The sequence below is a fragment of the Aulonocara sp. 'chitande type north' Nkhata Bay genome, linkage group LG14 (genome assembly GCF_057382095.1).
Source record: "Aulonocara sp. 'chitande type north' Nkhata Bay isolate Kocher_YH1m ecotype deep benthic linkage group LG14, A_spYH_male_GT1.1, whole genome shotgun sequence".
In the NCBI taxonomy this organism is placed as follows: domain Eukaryota; kingdom Metazoa; phylum Chordata; class Actinopteri; order Cichliformes; family Cichlidae; genus Aulonocara; species Aulonocara sp. 'chitande type north' Nkhata Bay.
Window position 1 is genome coordinate 26,718,506 of NC_141357.1, and position 25,287 is coordinate 26,743,792.

Sequence of the window (25,287 nt, forward strand, 5' to 3'; positions counted from 1 at the left end):
TTTTATTATTTATTGATTTTATTCTTATCCATTTTTTAATCTTCTTACTCTATTTATATTTATATTCATATTGTATCCCGTTAGCGGTACCCCTGGAGGCTGTGGTCTGTGACCGGCTCTTGGTGCAGACGGCTCCCTGTTATAGTGTTTCCTCACTTGGCTCATGTGAACCCAGCCCAATTTTTACTCTTTAAGTGTGCGCGTGTGTGTGTGGGGGGGGGAGATATGTGTGTATTCACATCATTTATGTTAATGAGAGTGTGGGGAGTGAGTTGGAGGGTGGGGTGGGCTGCTTTTAACTATGTAAAGCAATTTGTGCTACATTTTTTGTATGAAAAGTGCTTTATAAATAAAGATTGATTGATTGATTGATTGATACAGCACTCTGGATTTAATCATTAGTTAGTCCAGTGTGAGCAGAAAATCCGGCTCCTGGTGAAGGCAACAGAACCACATGATCTGCAAAAAGCATAGATAAGATTCTGAAATCACCAAAATGGAAGCCTCTGCCACCTGGCTACACCTAGAAGTTCTTCCATCCATCCATTCTCTTCTGCTTATCCAATTCAGGGTCATGGGGCAGGGGGTGGATCGCAGGGTCAGAGTCAGGGTACTCCCTGGACAGGTCACCAGTCTGTTACAGGGCTAACACAGAGAGACACGGACAACCATTTGCTCTCACATTCACTCCTATGGGCAATTTAGAATCACCAGTTAAGCTAACCTCACTAACTGCATGTCTTCGGACTGTGGGATAAACCCACACCTTGACAGCAAGATCAGGAAGAAGGAACACACAAAGCTGGAGAAGTACCAAAGGCTCAGAGATGAGATGTGGAGGGTGAAAGTAACAGTGGTCCCAGTGGTAATCAGAGCGTTCAGTGCAGTGACCCCCAAGCTAGGCAAGTGGCTCCAGCAGATCCGAGGAACAACATCCGAGATCTCTGTTCCGAACAGCATAGTCCCCAGAACAGGAAAGATACGGGACCCTCAAGCTTTGAGGCCTCTGGTAGAGGACCTGAGCTTGAAGGTCTAAAAATGAGTGTGGATGTAGAAAGCTATAAAACACTATGTGGCGGAGGTGTGGTCTTTCGCTTTGCTGAAGGGAAGGGTGGTGCAGCAGGCTCGAGTCGCAGTGGCAGGGAGGCTGATGCGGCAGCTGCAGTTCATTTGTAGTAATAATTCTTTCCCTTTTCAGTGACACAGGGAGCTGATGATGGCAGAGAGGAGTCAGCTGGAAAGCTGAACAGAATGATGCAATCCCAATAAAAGAAACCCATAACAAGAACACTGTGTTATCTGAGTTGCATGTAGGTTCACACATAGAAAAAATAACCGCATTTTACAGACATTTTTGTAAAAATTGTAGATTGTCGCATTTAACTACAGGGTGTATTTAAAGTGACAGTGTTTCTCTAGTTTCATTCATTTATTTTTTTCCCTTGTTTCTTTTGAGGGTTTTTTTTGTCCCTGTTTCATCTTTTATATATCTCTCTTTGACCGCTCTACACATCATAAAATATTGATTCAGAAAAAAAAACTCTACCAGGTGACAATTGGGTTGAAAGGTACTCATCAGTGTAGAGGATCAAAATCAGCGGTGAGAGCACACAGCCCTGAGGGGAGCCTAGAGAGGTTGTGACAAGATGCAGCCGCAGCACCAATCCGTCTGTCGATCCCCAGTTCCGTTCTTCCCTCATTCGTGAACAAAACCCGAGGTACTTAAACTACTCCACTTGGGGCAGGAACTCGTCCCCAACCCCGGAGTGGGCACTCCACCCTTTTCCAGCTGAGAACCATGGCCTCAGATTTGGAGGTGTTGATCCTCATTCCCACCGCTTCACACTCGACTGCGAACCGTTCCAGTGTGAGCTGGAGGACACCACCTGATGAAGCCAACAGAACCACATCACCCGCGAAAAGCAGAGATGAGATTCTTGTTTATGAATGGTGTCAGTGATAAAAGCTTTGGTGTCATTGACACTTATGCCTGTTTGATGTGCAAATTGGAGTGGGTCAGTGAGTTGATAAATGTTAAATGGCCTGTATTTGTATAGCGCTTTACTAGTCCCTAAGGACCCCAAAGCGCTTTACATATCCCGTCATCCACCCATTCACACACACATTCACACACTGGTGAAGGCAAGCTACATTGTAGCGACAGCCACCCTGGGACGCATTGACAGAGGCGAGGCTGCCGGACACTGGCGCCACCGGGCCCTCTGACCACCACCAGTAGGCGACGGGTGAAGTGTCTTGCCCAAGGACACAACGACCGAGACTGTCCAAGTCGGGGCTCGAACCGGCAACCTTCGATTACAAGGCACACTCCCAACTCTTGAGCCACGATCACCCCCATGATGATGATGTAGTTTTTCACAAGTTCTCTATGGGTTTCATCACATGGGCAAAGTGGCCCCAGCTTTCTAGAGGTTATCTGGTTACTTATTGATAAAGCAGGTAAGCCTGTTGTATTGTTGTAAGACCTGACACAACACACACTCACACACACCAGACACTGTTTGTGCTTATGATTTCACTTAATTCACTCTGTAACTGGATGCACAGGCTGACTTTCTCTGTGTGCCTTGCTCAGGAGCTCTTACGTAGTCTTTCCGACTGTGCTCGTCCTCCAGGTCCTAGTGTGCTATGGAAATAAGGCAAGATCAGATAATGTGTACCAGCCACACTGACTAGCCTCACAACCTGCCACATCGCCTGATAACAGCAACTTGGGTTTGAGGGGAAAACCATGGAAGCGCAGAACATGGACCAATGAGATGCCACCCTTCACACCAAAGAAAACAAGGTAGTGTTCAAGGGTCCTCACCAATTGCTGCTTGCCTTGTTCTCGACCTGAGCTATCTGGCCACTTTTCAGCCTCATTTACTGCACCAAGTCTGAAGCTTGTAATGTTAAGCTCAGGCATTTCTGCTGGTGAACTCTCAGGGCACACTGTTGCTGGTCGTCCTATTTAGCCAAAACAGAAGCTTCTAAATCAGCTAAGTTAGTCAGCTAAGTCCTGTCTCCAGCCACCTGCTCTGACCTTTTTGTTGTAGGTCTTTTTTCAGGCAATCGAATGGCTCTCCCTCAGGGACTGCTGACCTCAGCTGCCTAAGTGGCCCCAACTCGCCAACCTCAAGTTCAGCTTCAAGTCACTTACTTGACCTGCAGAGAAGTGAATCTGTGTCATGGTCTGGGTGAGTCACCAGTGTTTTTCAGTCATGTCCCTGTTTCCTCGCCTGGGTGGAGCATTCATCAGTTCACCTGCCACATTCACCTGTTGAAGATCCTGTTTAACCTATACAGGGAGTGCAGAATTATTAGGCAAGTTATATTTTTGAGGAATAATGTTATTATTGAACAACAACCATGTTCTCAATGAACCCAAAAAACTCATTAATATCAAACCTGAATGTTTTTGGAAGTAGTTTTTAGTTTGTTTTTAGTTTTAGCTATTTTAGGGGGATATCTGTGTGTGCAGGTGACTATTACTGTGCATAATTATTAGGCAACTTAACAAAAAACAAATATATACCCATTTCAATTATTTATTTTTACCAGTGACACCAATGTAATGGGGAAGGCTTTAGGACCCAGGGGACTCAATGGAGGGCATAAAAGAGGGCGTAGTAATCCGGTTGTTCAGTCTGACGTCACTAGCCGTGTCTGGGTCTGAACTCCGCTGCAGGTCCATATATCAAACGATCACTATGGCATTACTGAGAGTTGAAAAACTGTCTAAAGTCTTTCATCTTTAATAAAATGATCAGCGTTCTGCTCTACCAGGTGTAACAATTGAGTTTAACATCCAGGCATCCATGAAAACGGAATTTATGACATTTAGCGGAGTTAGAAGTTAGCAGGGAGTTAGCTCGCTAGCTTCTATCTAAATACAATATAGCATGTCCTGACTGCGGGGTTTTGGAAACAAATTAAAACGTACAGCTCTGTTATCACTTCCAGCATAAATGAAGACAGAAAACTAAACAGCAGTGACGTTTGTAGGGTTACTGAAGTTGGGCTAGCTGGTATATAATGACGTGCTACGTGACAGCTAGCGACACAGCTATGTTAGCATAATATAAACAAGCTAACTTATTTCCCACTCGATAAAAGTTAACGTGAATGTTGTCGGTGGTCAGGAACAAATGTAATCGCATGGCAGGATGCTGTAAAAGGACCAAACTTCAGCCAGGAGAACAACTGAGATAATCCATCCACAATACGAGGTTAGTCATTCATATACTGCTGCATGGGCTGGGCTGTAGTTACATCCTAAGGTTTTAAAAACTGAGCTTAAATAAATGATTAGCGGTAATAAAAGCCGAGGGAGGTCAACAGTGATCACTGACTGTTTTAGGAGCTTTTTGAGATCAAATAGAAGAAAATACGTAACATTAAACATGTTAACAACACAAAAACCATATTAAACGCAGACTACTTTAGACCCGGAAGTAGGATTCGTCGCGTCATCACTGAACAACCGGATAGGTGCTGATGATTCCCACTGACAAGCGGCTGTGAGTAATGGATGCGTGAGTAGGTGAAGAGCCGAGAAGTTTAATCGCCTACGACGCAAACTGTGGTTTTAAACCTCTATAGATGAGGTTCAAGGTATAGGCTGTTTGTCTTTTAGTGTCCTTTCTTAAATTTTGTTGAAATGTATTTGATGTTTATTATAATTTATGTTTTAGTAGTGATTTCTGTGGAAGAAAAGGCCAAGACAAATCAGGTGTGCAGCAAATATAGTTGCCTACTCGAGGTATGTTAATTTAATATATCTGACATTAAAAAAAGGGAAAAAAAAGTCTATTATGCATTATAATTTAACTTATATTGTATTCCCTCCTGTAGGGCAGGCTGCACATGCGAACTTGTCACTGTTTTTTTCCTCCTTCTCTGTATGGTTGTGTTTTTTGGTTTTAGCAGGTCACCGTTTTTAATTATTTTTGTTGTTTTATTTCGGGTTTTGTTTATTTTTATTGGGTTGGTGCAATACTAAGCGGGCAACGTGCAATCCCTGAGTGGGGCTCATACCTCGGGGGAATGAGGATTTTTTAGTGGTGCTCTGTGTGTGGATTTGCCGTGATTAAGGTTTATTAAGAGTGCTTTTGTATTACCACCGTCTATTGCCTGAACTAGCACTTAGTGCATGCTATAAGTGTTCGGTTGGGCCTTTTTATGTTTGAGGTGGATTTGTCTCTTTTAGAGTGACGAGCACCTGGGACCGCCAAGGAGGAACAAACCCTCAGGTGATAGCTATTTTTTTTGTTGTAGCGATGTTTTAGGGTTTTTTTCTTTTTCTCAAAACTTTGGTGTCTTGTTATGTTAATAAATTGTTGAACATCTTTTACTGATATTCACCCTCTTGTCCTGTTTATTCTGGGTTAGGATCATTCACACACACTGTTCTCCTGATTTGGAGGTTCTGGCAGTCTCGTGCAGACCTTTTTACATCCCGAGGGAGTTTACAGTAGTTATTGTGATAGCTGTTTATATACCGCCGGATGCTAACGTTAGCACGGCTCTCAGCCTCTTGCTCAACACCATAAACAAACAACAGCTTGCCCACCCCGATGGGGTTTTTATTGTCGCCGGCGACTTTAACAAAGCGTGCCTAAAGACTGTGCTTCCTAAATTTGTCCAGTTCGTTGACTTTGCTACGAGAGGAGAACACACTTTGGACCATGTCTATTCAAACATCAGGCATGCTTTCAGAGCGACACCCCTCCCCCACCTGGCTGGATCTGACCACCTCTGCATGTCCCTCACCCCCACCTACACCCCCCTGCTGAGAAAAACAAAGCCCCTGACAAAGACAATAAAAACCTGGCCTGAAGGAGCCCTTTCTCAACTGCAGGACTGCTTCTCAACAACTGTATGGGATTTATTCTCCAGCCACAACCTCCAGGAGTACACGGACACTGTACTCTCGTACATCAGGAACTGTGTTGACAATGTCACCGTCAACAAAAGGGTCAGGGTGTTTCCAAATCAAAAACCCTGGATGAATAGCGAAGTGCAATCCCTCCTAAAAAGCCGCAACACTGCCTTCAAGTCAGGGGACAGGGCTGCGTATAGGGCGGCCAGGGCAGACCTGAGTAGAGGCATCAGGAAAGCTAAGGCTGCCTATAGGAGGAGGATTGAAGATCACCTTGCTGACAACGACCCCAGAAAAATGTGGCAGGGGATCAATCACATTACCAACTACAGAAGCAATAACCAGGCAACATCTAGGACTGATGCCTCACTGGCTGAGGATCTAAACAGTTTCTTCGCCCGCTTTGAGACGACCAAGCCCTCAGCTGCCACACCACTTCCACCCGCCCCCAGCACTGGCACACTAACACTTAGGGAGCACCAAGTGAGGTGTGTTCTAAGGTCAGTGAATCCCAGGAAGGCGGCAGGTCCTGATGGAATACATGGAAAGGTTCTCAGAGCATGTGCTGACGAACTGACCGGAGTCTTCACTAAAATCTTCAACCTTTCCTTGTCATCAAACACCGTCCCGCCCTGCCTCAAAACCTCCACCATCATCCCCATCGCCAAGAAGACAGCTGTGGCCAGCCCAAATGACTACAGGCCTGTTGCACTTACGCCTGTAGTGATGAAGTGCTTTGAGAGACTGGTCTGTCAGCACATCAGGGCCGGTCTGCCTCCCACTCTGGACCCCCACCAATTTGCCTACAGGACAAATCGTTCCACTGAGGACGCTATCACCATAGCGCTCCACACTGCGCTGAGTCACCTGGAGCACCGAGGAAGCTATGTGAGAATGCTCTTTCTGGACTTCAGCTCAGCATTCAATCATATCATCCCGGAGATCCTGGTCCAGAAACTGTCTCACCTGGGACTCTCCACCCCCATCTGCCTCTGGATCAAGGACTTCCTGACAAATAGACCACAGTCTGTCAGACTCGGCCCCCACCGGTCCAGCACCATCACACTCAGCACCGGGTCTCCACAAGGATGTGTTTTGAGTCCCCTCCTGTTTACGCTCTACACATCCGACTGCTCCCCTACCCATCTCTCAAACACCATCATAAAGTTCGCGGATGACACCACAGTGGTTGGACTCATCTCAAGGGGGGATGAGTCGGACTACAGAGATGAGGTCAACAGACTGACTGAGTGGTGTTCAGTTAACAACCTCCAACTGAACACCACGAAAACTAAAGAACTTATCTTGGACTTCAGGAAGGGCAGAGCAGACCCGGCCCCACTTTACATTCACGGGAGCTGTGTGGAGAGGGTACACTCCATGAGGTTTCTGGGCGTGCAGATATCTGATGACCTCTCCTGGACTGCAAATACTACAGCGGTGGTTAAAAAGGCCCAGCAGCGTCTCCACTTTCTGAGAGTGCTCAGGAGGAACAACCTGGAGGAGAGGCTGCTGGTGACATTTTACAGAGCCACCATAGAGAGCATCCTAACGTACGGCATAACAACATGGTATGCAGGGTGCTCAGCTGCAGACAGGAAAGTACTGCAGAGGGTCATCAACACAGCCCAGAAGATCACTGGCTGCTCTCTGCCCAGCCTGGAGGTCACTGCAAACTCTCGGTACCTCAGCAGAGCTGGCAATATCATCAAGGATGTTACGTCCCCTCTTAAATGCTAGGCGATGAGGGTGGGGGACAGTAACAGTTAGATCCAGGTGGAATGAAAAGAACACCAGGCAGAGGTATTTCAAATCAAAATCAAATCAAATCACTTTTATTGTCACATCACATGTGCAGGCACACTGGCACAGCACATGCGAGTGAAATTCTTGTGTGCGAGCCCCACAAGCAACAGAGATGTGCAAACACAACAACACAAACGAGCAAAATACAAGAATGGCCAACCTGAAACTAATAAATATATGTACAATATATAATAGTGTATGCATTTCTGGATGTGTATACTAAATATTTTCCTACGTGTGTGTGTGTGTGTGTGTGTGTGTGTGTGTGTGTGTGTGTGTGTGTGTATATATACACACATTTTTACAAATTAAATAGTAAAAAAAAATAAATAAATAATAATAATAATAATAATAATAATAATAATAATAATAATAATAATAATAATAATAATAATAATAAAATATACAGAGTTGAATATGTGCAAAACAAGTGGCATTTATATACAGTGTGGAGTGCATAATGTTGAAGTTCCAGTAGTGAAGCTGAGGTGTCTATGACGTGTTCAGCAGTCTGATGGCCTGATGGAAAAAGCTGTCTCTCAGTCTGCTGGTACGGGACCGGATGCTGCAGAACCTCCTTCCTGATGGAAGCAGTCTGAACAGTTTATGGCTGGGGTGACTGGAGTCCTTGATGATCCTCCCCACTTTCCTCAGGCAGCGCTTCCTGTAGATGTCTTGGAGGGAGGGAAGCTCACCTCCAATTATCCATTCAGAGCACCGCACTACTCGCTGGAGAGCTTTGCAGTTGTAGGCGGTGCTGTTGCCATACCAGGTGGTGATGCATCCAGTGAGGATGCTCTCAATGGCACAGTGATAGAAGGTCCTGAGGATGCGGGGGCTCATGCCGAATCTTTTCAGTCTCCTGAGAAAGAAGAGGCGCTGCTGCGCCTTCTTCACTGTTTTGTTTGTGTGTACTGACCACGTAAGATCCTCAGCCAGATGTACTCCAAGGAACCGGAAGCTGCTCATTCTCTCCACAGCAGCGCCGTTGATGGTGATGGGGGTGTGTACTTCTCTGCACCTCCGGAAGTCCACTATCAACTCCTTTGTCTTTGCGACGTTGAGGGTGAGATGGTTGTCTTGACACCAGTGGGTCAGGGCGCTGACCTCCTCCCTGTAAGCCGTCTCATCACCGTTGGTGATAAGACCCACCACTGTAGTGTCGTCCGCAAACTTCACAATGATGTTGGAGCTGTTAGTGGCTCCTGTTAGTACAGGAGAGGGCTCAGTACACACCCCTGTGGAGCACCAGTGTTCAGTGTGATGGGGGATGAGGTGATGCTGCCCAGTCTGACCACCTGGCGTCTGTCAGACAGGAAGCTAAGGATCCAGCTGCAGAGGGAGCTGCTCAGTCCTAGATCCTGCAGTTTCCTGTCCAGCTTCGAGGGAACGATGGTATTGAATGCTGAGCTGTAATCTACAAACAGCATCCTCACATACATGTCTCTCTTCTCCAGGTATTTAATATAAAAGAGATCTTTATTGTAGGCAAACACCTCAATAATTACAAATGGCAACAACAAAAGGAGACAGCACCGCTGCTTTTTAATAAGAAATCAGGGAGGTCAACCCAAAGTGGTAATGACCACTCAACAAAGAAAGCAACAATAAGGCTTCAACAGAAAGAGACAGCAACGCTGCTAACAAACAATATCCAGGCAGGCCACACAAACTAATGAAGGCCGCCATCACTCATGGGCAATCACTGCTCAGTTAAGCACTACTCACACACCAGAGCCACACACCAGAAGGCTGGTCACACGCAGCAGGCTGTTCCACACCTAAGTCAGTAGCCCACTCTGACCAGCACAGAGGAAAACCACCAGAAACCTCTCCTTCCTCTTCCACACTGCTCTTCTCCAGCTTATATCACCCCTGAGGGTAATTGGTTGTAACGAGAGCAGATGAGCAGCAGGTGTGACCTAAAGGAGAGGGCAGGGGCAGAGAGAGACAAGGGGAGGGGCCAGAACGAAGGAGGAGGAGAGAGAGAAGACAACACCACGCCCACACACTCCCACAGCCTCCCAGGATGTAACAAAGGACCACTCTCACCCCAGCAACCAACTGTTTGAACTATTACCGTCAGGCCGACGGTACAGGTCACATAAAACCAGGACAAACAGATTCAGGGATAGCTTCTTTCCCAGAGCTATCACCGTAGTAAATAAGCACAAAAACAATTGAACCTATTCCATACCGTCACTGTCATTATATTATGCTGCTATTCATACTGTCATTATATTAATGCTGCTATCCTGTATATATTGTACATACTATTGTTTGAGTACTTACGATTGTTTTTTTTTGTACTTTTTATATTTTACATTTATATTTATTATTGAAACTTGCACCAAGGGAGTGGCACTCCAATTTCGTTGTACTCTGTACAATGACAATAAAGGCTATTCTATTCTATTCTAAATATACATTTCTGACATTCAAAAACAAAACAAAAACAAATCAGCGACCAATATAGCCACCTTTCTTTGCAAGGACACTCAAAAGCCTGCCATCCATGGATTCTGTCAGTGTTTTGATCTGTTCACCATCAACATTGCGTGCAGCAGCAACCACAGCCTCCCAGACACTGTTCAGAGAGGTGTACTGTTTTCCCTCCTTGTAAATCTCACATTTGATGATGGACCACAGGTTCTCAATGGGGTTCAGATTAGGTGAACAAGGTGGCCATGTCATTAGTTTTTCTTCTTTTATACCCTTTCTTGCCAGCCACGCTGTGGAGTACTTGGACGCGTGTGATGGAGCATTGTCCTGCATGAAAATCATGTTTTTCTTGAAGGATGCAGACTTCTTCCTGTACCACTGCTTGAAGAAGGTGTCTTCCAGAAACTGGCAGTAGGACTGGGAGTTGAGCTTGACTCCATCCTCAACCCGAAAAGGCTCATCTTTGTTGATACCAGCCCAAACCAGTACTCCACCTCCACCTTGCTGGCGTCTGAGTCGGACTGGAGCTCTCTGCCCTTTACCAATCCAGCCACAGGCCCATCCATCTGGCCCATCAAGACTCACTCTCATTTCATCAGTCCATAAAACCTTAGAAAAACCAGTCTTGAGATATTTCTTGGCCCAGTCTTGACATTTCAGCTTGTGTGTCTTGTTCAGTGGTGGTCGTCTTTCGGCCTTTCTTACCTTGGCCATGTCTCTGAGTATTGCACACCTTGTGCTTTTGGGCACTCCAGTGATGTTGCAGCTCTGAAATATGGCCAAACTGCACAGCAAATTCAAAAGTGTTAAATGTTTTGGTGTTAATAGTCTTCTTGCAAAAGTAAAGTTAATTTTACTCTAAGCAGAGTCACATTCTTTTAATGTAACTCTGAGGTGTAAAATGATAGTAGTTAAAATCGAGTGTTAAAAATTAGTGTTTCTCTGTCAAATCTGGAGGTGTTACAATGGAAACATTAACTCTTGACCTCTTAACTCTGAACTCCTAGAGGGGCTATGACACCAATAGAGTAAATTCACAGAATCCGCCCCTAGCACGGCTCCAATCGAAGCTGAAGTGAAGCCGTTTCAGAACATTTTGCTCTACATATTTGAGTTGTTTGCCATGCTTGGTAAGTCATTTTTTCAAAGATTGTTTCAATTATTATTATGAGCTTTTACTTCTGTGGCTCTTTGGAGTTGAGACAAAGCTGTGTGAAAGGCATTAGCCATGTTGCTCGTTGATAGCATAATATTCTGTTTTAGCTAGCTGAAAGGTATTGTTTGCGGGCAAATACTGCAGCCTTGAAAAAAAGCTTGCATGTGAATTTTCAGTCAAACTTTTGGTCAAATACACCTAAACAATGTCTAGAATGTGAAATGTTGGTATAATGGTGCTACTTGAAGCCTGAAAACGATCGCCCATAAAAAAAAACTAAAAAAAACGAGCAAACAGCAGTAGATTCTACGTTAGCATAGATCCCTCCAGAGTTTTGTGCACACGGTTTAGGTAAAAATTAAAAAGGTTGAGGTTTTACATTTAGTTCAGTATTACCTGTGTCTTTGTCTTTTGGGAAAATACTTTACACAAGTAGTGGCTCAAAGAGGATTCCTTTTTTTTTTCTTTTTTTTTTTTACTGTGCTGCAATTGTTTACTGAATTATTTGTGCCATTAATTAGTGTCAACTAATTTTTATTCAATCTCCGCACAGGATATGCTTGTGAAGATGGAATATGGGGGAGAGCAGAAGTGCGTTGATGTTCCACAAAGGGATGAATGAAGGACATGCATATTGTATTGAAGAAATAAGTGATGAGAATGCTGTTATTTGCATTTACCATGTCAGACCTTTTGATAAACAAAATTCTAATGAAAGTGAGAACATGTATACTGTTACATCTTTCAGAAAATGTTTTGAAATTGTGGTGCACAGTTCAGAATAAATGTTTTTCAAAAACCATTGCGTCTTTTTAGTAAATGTTCATTTCCAAAAGAAATTTCTAGAAGTTCAGAACAGTAAAATTCCCGCTTTTTTAGAATGAATTAGAAGATAACTCTTACGTAGTTAAACTAAAATACTCTTTGAGAGTTAATATATAAACTCTTAACACCAAGTGTTAAATTATCAACTCCAGACAGATTTGGTGTTTAACACTAAATCAGAGTTAACGTACCAACTCTCCAAAAAGAGTTAAATTAACACTCTCTGGTGTGGACCCATATAGACACTTTAATAGTGTTGAAATCAAATCTGACAGTGTTAATTTGGACATGCTGGATTTGCTGTGTGGTGGCAAGTGGCATCTTGGCAGCTGCACGCTTGACTTTTCTCAGTTCATGGGCAGTTATTTTGCACCTTGGTTTTTCCACATGCTTCTTGCGACCCTGTTGACTATTTTGAATTAAACGCTTGATTGTTCGATGATCACGCTTCAGAAGCTTTGCAGTTTTGAGACTGCTGCATCCCTCTGCAAGATATCTCACTATTTTTGACTTTTCTGAGCCTGTCAAGTCCTTCTTTTGACCCATTTTGCCAAAGGAAAGGACGTTGCCTAATAATTATGCACACCTGATATAGGGTGTTGATGTCACACCCCTTCTCATTACAGAGATGCACATCACCTAATATGCTTAATTGGTAGTAGGCTTTCGAGCCTATACAGCTTGGAGTAAGACAACATGCATGAAGAGGATGATGTGGACAAAATACTCATTTGCCTAATAATTCTGCACTCCCTGTAGATCTACAGGCAGTATTTAAGACCAGCGTCTACATCTCTTCTTCACCAGTTTGTCAGCTAACTCATGTTAGTAACAGGCCATCTTTACTCATTGTACCAAGTTCTTTGTTTAACTTACCATATTCTTCTTGTGTTCTTGTAGTCTTTGGATAGAGATAGGTTGGTCATATTTAAAATTGAAGCATTAATTAATGGCAGGACGTCTTTGAGCAGTGTTGTAGGAATGGTTTTGAGGAAGTAATTACTGAAGTTAACTCAGAAAGATCAATTGGAGAAAAAGACTAAATGGTACTAAAAGTAGCTACATGTTTCAGAATTATACCAGGGAGCCAAGTAGTTCTGAATTTGAGGCTCTATTTTTCACAGGAGCTACAGTATCCAGTCCCATATGGCAGGCAAAATTATTAACAAGATAATTGACCTCTGTTGGAGTAGCGTTCAAGTAGCTGCTCTGCTCTGTGTTGGTATAGGGCATTAAAGATGATAACAGTGGGTGGATTATATTCTTAAACTTTGTTACAGCAGTTTCAGAAAAAAACACCTTTTGTGATAAGGTCTAATCCCCACTGCTGTGTAATCAATTATTGTAAATTTAAATGTTATCAGGAAATGATCAGACAAGAGAGGGTTTTCAGGAAACACTGTTAAATGTTCCATTTCTACCCCATATGTTAAAACAAGATCCAGAGTGCAGGTGGGTTCTTTTATATTTTAAGAAAGCCAATTGAGTCTAACAACAGATTAAATGTTGAGTTGAGGCTGTCATTTTTAGCATCTACATGGATGTTAAAATCTAATTAATTAGAGGCTTTGTAATTAATCGAATTTAATCGCACAAGAAAATTTCCCCCTAAGTGTAAATGTTTTTTGTTTTATTTAAAAGGGTGGGCGACAGAATTAAATAATAGAGATGGAAATAAATACTGTAAACTCTAACTCTTTTAATTTATGGGGGGGAAAAGCATTTAAACAGCATTTCAATTCAAAACAGAGAAACAAAAATAATATCCCTGGCCAAAATTGGGCAGACTTAAACACAAAATGCTGTTTTAAGTACCTTATGTACATTTTCAAAATGGTATTGTTTTTAAATAATAATAATAATAAAAAATTCAACATAAAGTGCAGTTTTTCTTCTTAAAAATAGGGCAGAAAAATAAAAGGTTATTTGACCTGCTTCACCTTTAAACTCTGAGTAACCTTAGCCAATATTATTTTGTACATTAGGCTAAAATAGTTTGATCATCAAAACTTTTAGTGCAAAAAATAACAAACCCGTTGGACTCACAATACCTTCATGCTTATTTACTGTCCATCTCTTTCAGCCAGTTACTTAGACAAACTAGCCTTTTCTTATTTTCAGAGCTCAAGGTGCTTTCTTTTTTTGTTACTATGTGACCTGCAAGTGAGAACAGTTTCTCACATGGGACAGAAGTGGCAGGACTAATCAAATATTTGCGGGCCAGGACAGACAGCTGAAGGTGGGTCCCTGCTTGACTGGACCACCACTGCACCAGGCAGTCTTTCTCGCTGATGGTGGATTCTGCTCTTTTTTTTTTTTTTTTTTTTTTTTTCTGCTCTTTACAAACTCAGGGCCCTGTTACACATGGCTTCCTAATCTGAATCAGAGTCTGAAGACAATGAAGAGAAGATGAAGAACCTTGTCTTTGCTGGCTCCTTTGTGCTGGCATTTTTACACTGTTCCTGCAGCAGGGCCTCAAGGCTGGTCCAAACCTCTTCTCACTCTCCCCTTGCAAAGCACTTTAAATCCTTAAAGTGTGGGTCAAGCACGGTAGCTATCTTGAGCCACTGGTTGTTTGAGTGTAGCTACATGTTGGATAGGTCCTCTGAACATGAGACATATGTCTCACCTCTAAGAAGCTCAGTCACAAACCTGTAGTAGACAGTTCAAGAAAGTAATTTTTACAAACTTTCAAATCTAGAACTTTTTGAAGAAACTGTAACAATACGTTAAAAGAGAGTTTATTTACCTGCATGGCTCAAGGACAGTTGCCAGCTCGTGGAGTTTTACAAGCTCTGATGGAGTTAAAATGACTAGTTTGTGATCAGCAAAAACAGCCTCTTGATTCTTCAGTAGACGCGAAACCATATCCAGCATTGAATTCCACCATGTGGAAACATCCTGTATGAGTGGCTCTTTCTGTTGCCCCAGTCTTGTTTGCTCTTTGTGTAGTTAATCCATAGTAGCAGGGCTGTCTGTGATGAAAGAAATGTTCTTACTTTTCAGTGTCATAAAGCTGTTGAATTTTACTTGAAATAGTCTTTGGAAAGTTGGATCACCTGACGCTAATTGTAGGACATTTTTTAACCCCCTATCTTCTACCACTGATAGTGGTCTACAGTCCAGAGCAATCAATTTTGCAAGAGAATTTGTAAGTTTGTCCGATGTTGACTTACTAATTTTGGTCCGTAAGCCAGTCATTTCATCAAGTTTGGGATGCCGACACCTTTTGTTGGTACTTGGTGATTGGTGTTAGAGCTAAAAGCTCCCACAGTTTTTGTGCTCACTGCAACATGTTTTGCATTAAGATGGCACCATAAGGTTGAAGTGCTTTGGTGGTATGCAAACTCCTTTTTTCACAGTTTGCACAAAACAACACTTTTATCGAGGCTTTGCTCAGGTAGTCTTTTGAAATGAAAATTGCCTCCGATAAGTCCTAGTAATGCGCTTTCTTCTGATTCTTTGTAGCGATGATGTGTAAATCAGTGCAATCGGTATACAAGGAAATCGTGCATTAACAAAAGTTCTCCTTTGCTTGGAATCCAAAGTGCAATTAAATGCTTTTTTTTAATGCATTTTTTTTTTAATTAATACATGCAATTAATGAGTTAAAGTCCCATCCCTTGTTTTTAGTGTTTTTTTTTTTAAAGACACCACTGAGTCCACAGATCTCAAGCTCAAAGGCAGAGAGTTCCAGAATTTGGGGGCCACTGTTACTAAAGCTCTGTCACTTTTCAGCCTAGTATGATGGACAACCAGCAAGCCGTGATCACATGGCCTCAGGGACCTGCTGGGGATGTATGGATGTAAAAGATCTCTGACGTATGTTGGTGCTTGTCCATGCGGAGCTCCAAATGTCAAGCTGGATCAGCAGGAGTATGACATGCGAGTAACTGGAAGACTTGGTCAGAAGCCTTGCAACAGCATTCTGAACAACCTCATGGTTTGGTTGATTAATAGGCTGGTGTGAAAAGTTGCTGCTACACCGACCCTCGGCCTGTGCTTTGAGAATTCTGATAGTTAGTATGACTCAGGGGTGATGATTCATTTAAACTAACATAATCATCCTGCTGTAGCAAGGTTTCTGTAAGGCAGAGTAAATCAATTTGTTGATCAATTATTAACTCATGTACTAACAGAGACTTGGAAGTGAGAGACCTAATGTTTAATTTCACTTTTTTACTCTTTGGTATAGATTTGGATAGTGAATTGTTCTTTCTTTGTGATTTTTTAAGTCGTAGTAGTTAGTTAAAGTTGTTTTTTGCTGGTTTTAAGTTTGTTTATTGTCCGATTGGGAACTGACACAGTCTCTGGAGTTTTGGGGGGATGACAGGAGGAGAGAAGCTGCAGAGAGGCGTGTAAGACTGCAACTCTGCTTCTTGGTCCTAACTCTGGGTAGACATGTCCTTCTCTCCCCATCCCCAGTTGCCTCCCTCCTCCCACCTCATCTCTGGTACCGGTGCCCACTTCTCAATTTTAAATACATGTAGACGTTGAGGGCTCTGAAGGGGCCGTGCTGACACCAGCTGCTATCTGGCAGAGAGTCATTGGTACCATGCCCTTCCCATATTTTAAATGCACTTTAGAACAGCACACTGGAACACCACATATGAGCAGGTAGAATGAGTTATGGGGTCTTCACACCCCTGTTCTCTGTTTGCCATCTGGGGCTGGGGGCCTTTACTTAAACGTAAAAAATAAAATAAAATAAAGAAAGAAATAATAAAGAAACTATGACAATCAAGTGGACCAGTATGGAAAAAGCTGTAATGATCCACTTAGGAAAGTAAATCGGTTGGGCATTTTTCTTTGCCATCAGACAGTAATTCTGATTCCTACAGTGCAGGACAGGACAGGCCAAAAAAAGAATAAATGACAGTATTCACTGATTAAAGTGTTCTTATCAAAGAGTTGAGCATTTGTGAAGGAAAAGTTATTTACATATTTATCTCAACAATTCAGTTAGAAATGCCACAGCTGTCTATTATTCAAACCTTGTTACAAAGATTAAGGGTAATCGTAAGGTCTTACTTGACAGAATTACTGATATTGTTACCCCTGTGCTACCTGCTGTCTCAGTGTGTTAAAATGAACATTAAGATATTCTTGTTTCTTTATAAGCAGAAAAAAATCAGTGATGTTTGATGCTAAAGAAAAAATGTTTTTCCTTTAGCATCTTTGTTGGCTGTTCCTGCTCCAGTTTGACATGTTATATTCATTTTTTTTTATCTGTTTCTTAAACTGAGCTGGTTAAATTAGTTGACTCAGTGAAAGCATCCTTCTGCTCGCTTGATGTTTAACACATCTCTGTCCAAAAATCTCTTTCGGTCTATATGTGTCCATGTGCTGACTATAATTAAAACATAACTGGTCTCTGGTCAAGGTCCTACTTATTTTAAGGCTGTCATCCAACCACTTACATAAAGAAATAGCTGAAGTTTGTTTTGTGCTGGTAATGGAAGATCTTGGTCTCCTTGCCGCATTTGCTAACTCTTAAAGCAGGATCTGCTGGCTAGACATCATAAGAAGCTGAAAACTAAAGGACAAAGAGCTTTTGAAACCTCTAGACTCTGGGCTGTCCCTGTCTAAGATGAAGATCTCTGAATTTGGTGGTCTCTTTTTTAAGACTTGCATTTGGTTAACTTTTCTTTTCATGTTCTGGAATTAATTGTGAAGCATTTTGTGAGATTTATTTTGAAAGGTGCTATTAAATAACATTTTATTTACTTACTTGCCACGTTGGATCAACCACAAGACTATTAATTCTTCCTTTATATTGACTAAAAAATATAAAATTTAAATTAACAAAACAAAAACACACAAAAGAGCTGAGTCCTTGTTGATAACTAATTAACTTGCAGTGTTATCGAGGTCTACCTGCATACAAACGTAATCTCAAATGACATGTCCTTTAGGTCCTGCCACTGCTCCTTGTTTTTCCCTTATGGGTGGTATGCAAGATTAGTCAACACAGCATGTCAATAAAAGGGAATGGCAAAACAATAAAACCTGACGACTAGACTCAGAAAGTCAGAAAGCTGTCATGTGGTCATTATTACAAACCAACTTGCTCTTATTCATTTTGCTGTATTCCTATTTTTCTTCTGCTGTAGCCTCTTCTCTGTTTCCCTCCTCCTGTCAGTTACAGAGACAATTTCATCTAAATGGCATGCACAAGAGTGGAGATGTCATTCTGGGTGGACTGTTTCAAGTCCACTTTTTTTCAAGCGTTGCTGACCTGTCTTTTACCTCACAGCCACAACAGCCTACTTGCCATGGGTAAGTATGTCAGGGAAAAAAGTGAAAACGAAAGCGAAAATCTATTATTGATATGCATCTTATATCTAGTACTCTCTGCATTAATACATTTGAAAAAATGCCTTGTCTGGAATGAAACATCTTCTTTGTATTTTTTTTGTCATTAAAAATCCCTTTAATTGTGGTTTATAACAGTATTTGTGTAACATGTTTTCCAAGTATACTGTTGTATTTTTCTTTGTTAGTTTTTATGAACTAGGATTTAGGCAGGCACAAACCATGGCCTTTGCTATTGATGAGATCAACAGAAACTCCAACCTGCTGCCAAATGTCACTCTTGGATATACTCTTTATGATAACTGTGTCACACTTGGAATTGGATTCCGTGCAGCATTGTCATTAGCCAGTGGTCAAGAGGAAAACATTATATTAGATAATAGATGTACTGGAAATCTTCCAGTCATAGGGATTGTGGGTGATTCTTCCTCTACACATTCTATTGCCATTTCCAACGTCTTAGGTTTGTACAGAGTACCCATGGTAAGTGGTCTTCTTAATCTTGTAATAGATACCTTGTATTATTTTGATTTCATAGCAAATATAAAGCCACTTAATAATAGCGCTAACATGATAAAAATAATAAAGGAGTACAGACTTTGGATATTTATACATAATGTGTATTTTTCACAGGTGAGTTATTTTGCCACTTGTTCCTGCCTAACTGACCGTCAAAAGTATCCATCCTTCTTTAGAACAATACCAAGTGATGCTTTCCAGGTCAGGAGCACAATTTCACATTTGTCACTAAATTATTAATGCAACAACAGAAGTATTTTCAGGAATAAAATACCTGTTTTTTAACAGAATGTATAATGATGTAAAAAACTAAAAAATTCTACCTGTGTGCTGTGGAAGTTGATCTGCAAATACTGGTATGAAAGATTTGTTTGTCTTTGCGCTCACCCTTTAATTTGTATTTACATAGGTACGTGCTATGATTCAGATTCTAAAACACTTTGGCTGGACTTGGGCAGGTCTTCTTGTCAGTGATGATGATTACGGACTTCACGCAGCCAGATCTTTGCAATCTGATCTCAGTCTGTCGGGTGAAGGATGCCTGGCTTACTTCGAGATTTTACCCTGGGACAAAGACATGGATGAACTCAGGAGGATTGTGAATGTGATGAAAATGTCCTCAGCTCGAGTTGTCATTGTCTTTGCACATCATAGTCGCATAGTAAACCTTATGGAAGAGGTTTGGGTTTAAAACAATTTAATTATTACTAGTTGCAAGAATAAAAATCATTAGACTGTGCAAAACATGTTTTATATGTCTGTGTGAATGTGTAGTAAAAACTAGTCATGTAGAATTAATTTGCATCATGAGCATCTACTGCATCTACTGTAATATTATGTCACTAAAGTAGTTTTGAGCTACAATATCACATTACAGATTTTGTATAATACAATGCACAGGTAGTGAGGCAAAATCTAACTGGCCTACAGTGGATGGCCAGTGAAGCCTGGACAGAAGCTACTGTGCTCCAAACACCTCAGCTCATGCCATATCTGGGTGGAACACTGGGCATTGCAATTCGTCGAGGAGAAATACCAGGGCTCAGGGAATTCCTCTTACAAATACGTCCTGACCTACATCACAATAACAGCTATGGAAATAGCATGGTGAGAGCTGAACTCTTTCTTATCATATGTCCAAGATGTATATATTTTTATTATTTGTAAAAATAATTTTCAATAAATTTCAGGTGAATCAGTTTTGGGAATTCACATTTAAGTGCAGATTTGCACCAGCTCCAACAGGCTGGGTAGAAGGTAGAGGTACATTATGCACTGGAGAGGAAGATCTGGACCATGTGGACTCTGAGTTTTTGGATATTTCCAACCTCCGGCCAGAATACAATGTGTACAAAGCTGTATATGCTTTAGCATATTCCCTTGATGACATGTTACGGTGCAAGCCAGGAAGAGGACCTTTCCGTGGCCACAGCTGTGCCACATTGCAAACATTGGAACCGTGGCAGGTTTGATATCAAATTGCACTCCATTAAATGAGAAGATCTTTTGCCCTATAATTACTTTCAGAACAGAATGCACACAGTAGAGTAAATACGAAAGACAAACCATGAAAAAGTTTGAATGAGCTAAAAAGATGTTTTCATCCTTCTGAACTGGAGTAATGGTTAATATATTTAGATCTGAGAGATCATAAACCAGTAGGCATATACAGCAGTATTAGTGATGTGCGATCTTTGATTTTGAGTTAGATTGTAATAATTTTATATGTTTGTATAAATCCAATTTAATGTTATATTTGATTATTTAATACCAGGTGCCACTGTTTGCACTATGAAAAATAATTTATTTATTATAAATCCCTTTTTAACAGCTTATTTATTATTTGGAAATGGTCAATTTTACCACTCCATTTGGTGATCAAGTGTCATTTGATGAGAATGGTGATGTGGTGCCAATTTATGATGTGATGAACTGGTTGTGGCTCCCTGATGGAAACATTAAAATTCAAACTGTGGGTGAGGTTAAGAGGTCTGCTTTCAAAGGTGAAGAACTCATACTTGATGAAGACAAAATCTTCTGGAACTTTGAATCCAAAAAGGTTAGATATGGTTTTTAGACTTTTATATTTTGGCACATATATGTATTACATAATATATGTAATTCTGGCAGGTAATATTTAATTTCATCCTATAGCCACCTCGATCGGTATGTAGTGAGAGCTGTCCTCCTGGTACCCACATGGTGAGAAAGAAGGAGGAACCCAAATGCTGTTTTGACTGCATCCCTTGTTCTGAGGGAAAAACCACTAACAAGAGCAGTGAGTTTTTATCTTTTACCGCTGCATATTTAATTAGATTCATATTAAACATAGTATGTATGATACCATCTTCCCCCTTTTTGTAGATTCCTTGGAGTGCACCAATTGTCCAGAGGATTTTTGGTCAAACCCCCAGCGTGATCACTGTGTTCCCAAGAAGACAGAGTTCCTCTCCTACCATGAGCCTCTGGGTATTTGCTTGACAGCAATTTCACTGCTGGGAACATTTATATGTGTTATTGTTCTAGGAATCTTTTTCTACCATCGCAGAACACCTATAATACGTGCCAACAATTCAGAACTTAGTTTTCAGCTATTGCTGTCACTCAAGTTGTGTTTCCTTTGTTCACTGCTGTTCATTGGACGACCTAGGCTATGGACATGCCAACTCAGGCATGCAGCATTTGGGATCAGCTTTGTGCTGTGTGTCTCATGCATCCTGGTAAAAACCATGGTAGTTCTGGCTGTGTTCAAAGCCTCCAAGCCAGGAGGGGGAACCAGTCTGAAGTGGTTTGGTGCTATGCAGCAGAGAGGAACAGTTCTGTTTCTTACAGCTATTCAAGCAGCCATCTGCACTACCTGGCTTGTTTCTTCCTCTCCAACTCCACATAAAAACACCCAATACCACAATGATAAAATCATTTATGAGTGTGCAGTTGGGTCAACTGTTGGTTTTGCAGTGTTATTGGGCTATATTGGGATGCTAGCTTTCCTCAGTTTTCTAATTGCATTCCTGGTGAGGAATCTCCCTGATAGTTTTAATGAGGCCAAACTCATCACATTCAGCATGCTGATCTTCTGTACTGTGTGGGTGGCCTTTGTTCCTGTTTATATCAGCTCACCAGAAATTATGCAGATGCAGTGGAGGTATTTGCCATCTTGGCCTCAAGTTTTGGACTCTTGGTCACATTGTTTGGACCCAAATGTTACATAATCCTGTTGAGACCAGAGTTGAACACAAAGAAAGCTATAATGGCTCGCCGCAATGGAACACAGATTTTTCATATACAGTAGAAAACGTCCAGATTTTTTTTTTATTTAAGCTTATACGCAACTAAAAAAAATACATTGTCTAAATGAACAAAGCAATAAATATGGTTTCATACTGTTATGTTATATTCCAGGGTATTTGGTCTTTCTGGAACTGATGTTCACTGAGAAACATATAGTGGGGCAAAAACGTATTTAGTCAGCCACCAATTGTGCAAGTTCTCCCACTTAAAAAGATGAGAGAGGCCTGTAATGTTCATTATAGGTATAGCTCAACTCCCTCCAGCTTTAGACAACAACAACAAGAACCCCCCCTCCCCTTCCCGCACACACTAACTCACTTCTTCCTGCATCACAACCAAACATGTATCTTAAAGAAACAACAACAGTGCACAGAGATAGCCAACCTAACCTGGGGTGGCTGTAGCTCAGGTGGCAGAGCAGGTCAGCCACTAATCAAAAGGTCAGTGGTTCGATCCCAGGCTGCCTCCTGGCTGCATGTCAAATATCCTTGGGCAAGATGCTAACCCCACGTTTGCCTACTGGTGGTGGTCAGAGGGCCTGGTGGTGCCAGTGTCCAGCAGCCTCACCTCTGTCAGTGCACCCCAGGGCAGCTGTGGCTACAATGTAGCTTGCCATTGCCAGTGTGTGAATGACTGAATGTAGTGTAAAGCGCTTTGGGGTCCTTAGGGACTGAGTAAAGCGCTATACAAATGCAGGCCATTTACCATTTTTTTCTAACACAGTAAAATAACCTTTAACCATCATTACAGTGTGTATACTAATTTGCTAAAACATAAGCTCTGCTGAAACATAAAGTCTGCTCCAATTTCAATGTACAATGCCCAACTACAGCTACAATAAAGGAATCTTTATCTTTCATGATATAAATTATTAAATAACTAAGGATTTAGGATTAAGATTTAAGAATTATAAACTAATTGTCAGGTCTGGGATGGCAGACCAGGTGGAGTGCAGAAAGAGTGGACCCACATGCAGACAATGGAGACGGAACTGGACCGTAAAGCAAGACTTTTATTTTCGACTGCACAAAATACAAAATAAAGAGAGACTAAGATTAAACTAACAAAAACTAAAATGGGAAAACCTAAACACTAAACACTAGGTACACAGAACGTGACATGTGAGAACATGAAACCTGACACCCGAGGCCTCTGGCTGGGATGAGGCAGGACCCAATGGTCTAGATGGCGGAGACAGAGCAGACAGGGTAGTCCATGGCAGATGGCGGTGATGTATGGCGTTATTTTTGTGCCACTATTCTGAGCGCACGAAAAAAAAATTGAGGGCACGTAAAAAAAAATTGCAGGTGCAACAGGTGCAAGTGTTGCATTTTGAGGAGAAATTTATTTTGAGCGTACAAAAGCTGAATTTGAGTGAACAAAATTCATTGCTGCGTGCAAAAAACGTATTTCAGTGTTTGCGCTTATCCATATATACACACAATAGCACCCCCTCTCGCTCAGTTTCACAACATTCTCTGCTTCGTACGCTCAACTCTCTGTACACCGTTATAAGTGTGCCACAAAACCAACCAATCACAGACTTGGTTTCAAAAATTCTGATTGGCTCTTACGGTCTCCAATCAGCTCGCTAGCTATTGCCTTCCGGACACCAGAAACACTGTCCACTCAGCCTCGCTTCTTGCAGATAGAGGGATTTTTGATTTACTCTGCAGCTAAAGAAGATGATAGGTCTGTAGCTTGAACCTATTCGCTGGAACGTTGAAGACAATATAATTACACTGCAAAGCAAGACACAAGTAGGCAAGGTTCTTCATGTTTACTCATGCATGAGGGAGACCTGGCTGGAGCCAAGCGTCGTTCCACCACTTGACCTCCGTCAGACTCTCAGCCAGGTCCCCCATAGCACTCCTTTTATTGTGGTTACATGAATATGCATAGGGTCATTAACATATAACATCTTACATAGGTATACATGTGAACAAAGAATACTGTGTATGTGTGTGTGTGTGATTTGTGTGAGGTCAAGATGTGACCCTGTGAAGAGTCTAGCGGGTCCATCTGAACAAAAGGCTCTTATACTTAAACAGATATACGTGTGTTTGCTAAACCATATATCAGCAAGAGAAGATACGGCCTCTCCTAGGAGGTGTGTGATCTATGCCAGAACACTCTAGAGAGGAGTGAACGCATTCCCCTCTTCATGCTACACAGAGTTGTTACAGACCTCCTAGGATGAGACATTCTTTCAATCTACAAATGATTATACACCTCTAAGCATATATGGTTAAATATTTCTAAGCATAAATGACAATGAACAATACAAAACCTAACAGAAGAGATGGCAGAATCAAACAATGGCTCCAATAATACTACACCACAGTATCGGGTGAGTTAAAAAAAAAATTTTCTGAATTTTGTAATTTGCTGTCCTTTCTGTTTAATATGCTGCACTGTAAACCCGAACAAGTTGACTGAACTTAAAACTTTTGCGAGGCTGCTGGACACTGGCACCAGCGGGCCCTCTGACCACCACCAGTAGGCAACGGGTGAAGTGTCTTGCCCAAGGACACAACGACCGAGACTGTCGGAGCCAGGGCTCGAACCGGCAACCTTCTGATTACAAGGCGAACTCCCAACTCTTGAGCCACGATCGCCCCAATTAAATAAGTAAGGTTGGTTTGAGAGAATGTGACAAGCATGACCTCTAATCTAGCAAAACATTCAGCAGTGTAGTGGGTTACTTTGTAACGAGTTAGGGTACTCTACTTTTTTTGAAAAATGTACATTAACGTGTTAGCTTCTTGCATTACATAATTTGTATTTTTATTATTTTTCTAAAAAAAAAAGTAATTTTTTATTTCATGACTTTATCTCAAAAAGAAACTAAATCTTGACTTCAGCCTGGTTTTTGGGCCACCTGCAGCATAGCCATAGTGCTGTGATACGCCTGTGCCCTGCTCCTGACCTGTGTGTGTGTGGGTTTTCTACAGAGAGGGTATTTTGTTTGTACAATTTGGTAGCTGCTAGGGTATTAAATTGTATTTAAAAAAAATCCATAGCATTTTATCTTACTGGCAGAATTTAA

The 25,287-nt window shown here is 41.7% G+C and overlaps 1 pseudogene; it reads left to right on the forward strand.

The window, feature by feature from the left end:
* The first annotated feature begins 18,282 nt into the window (after positions 1-18,282).
* LOC147314768 (extracellular calcium-sensing receptor-like) lies at positions 18,283-22,266 on the forward strand (annotated as a pseudogene).
* Positions 22,267-25,287: the final 3,021 nt, after the last annotated feature.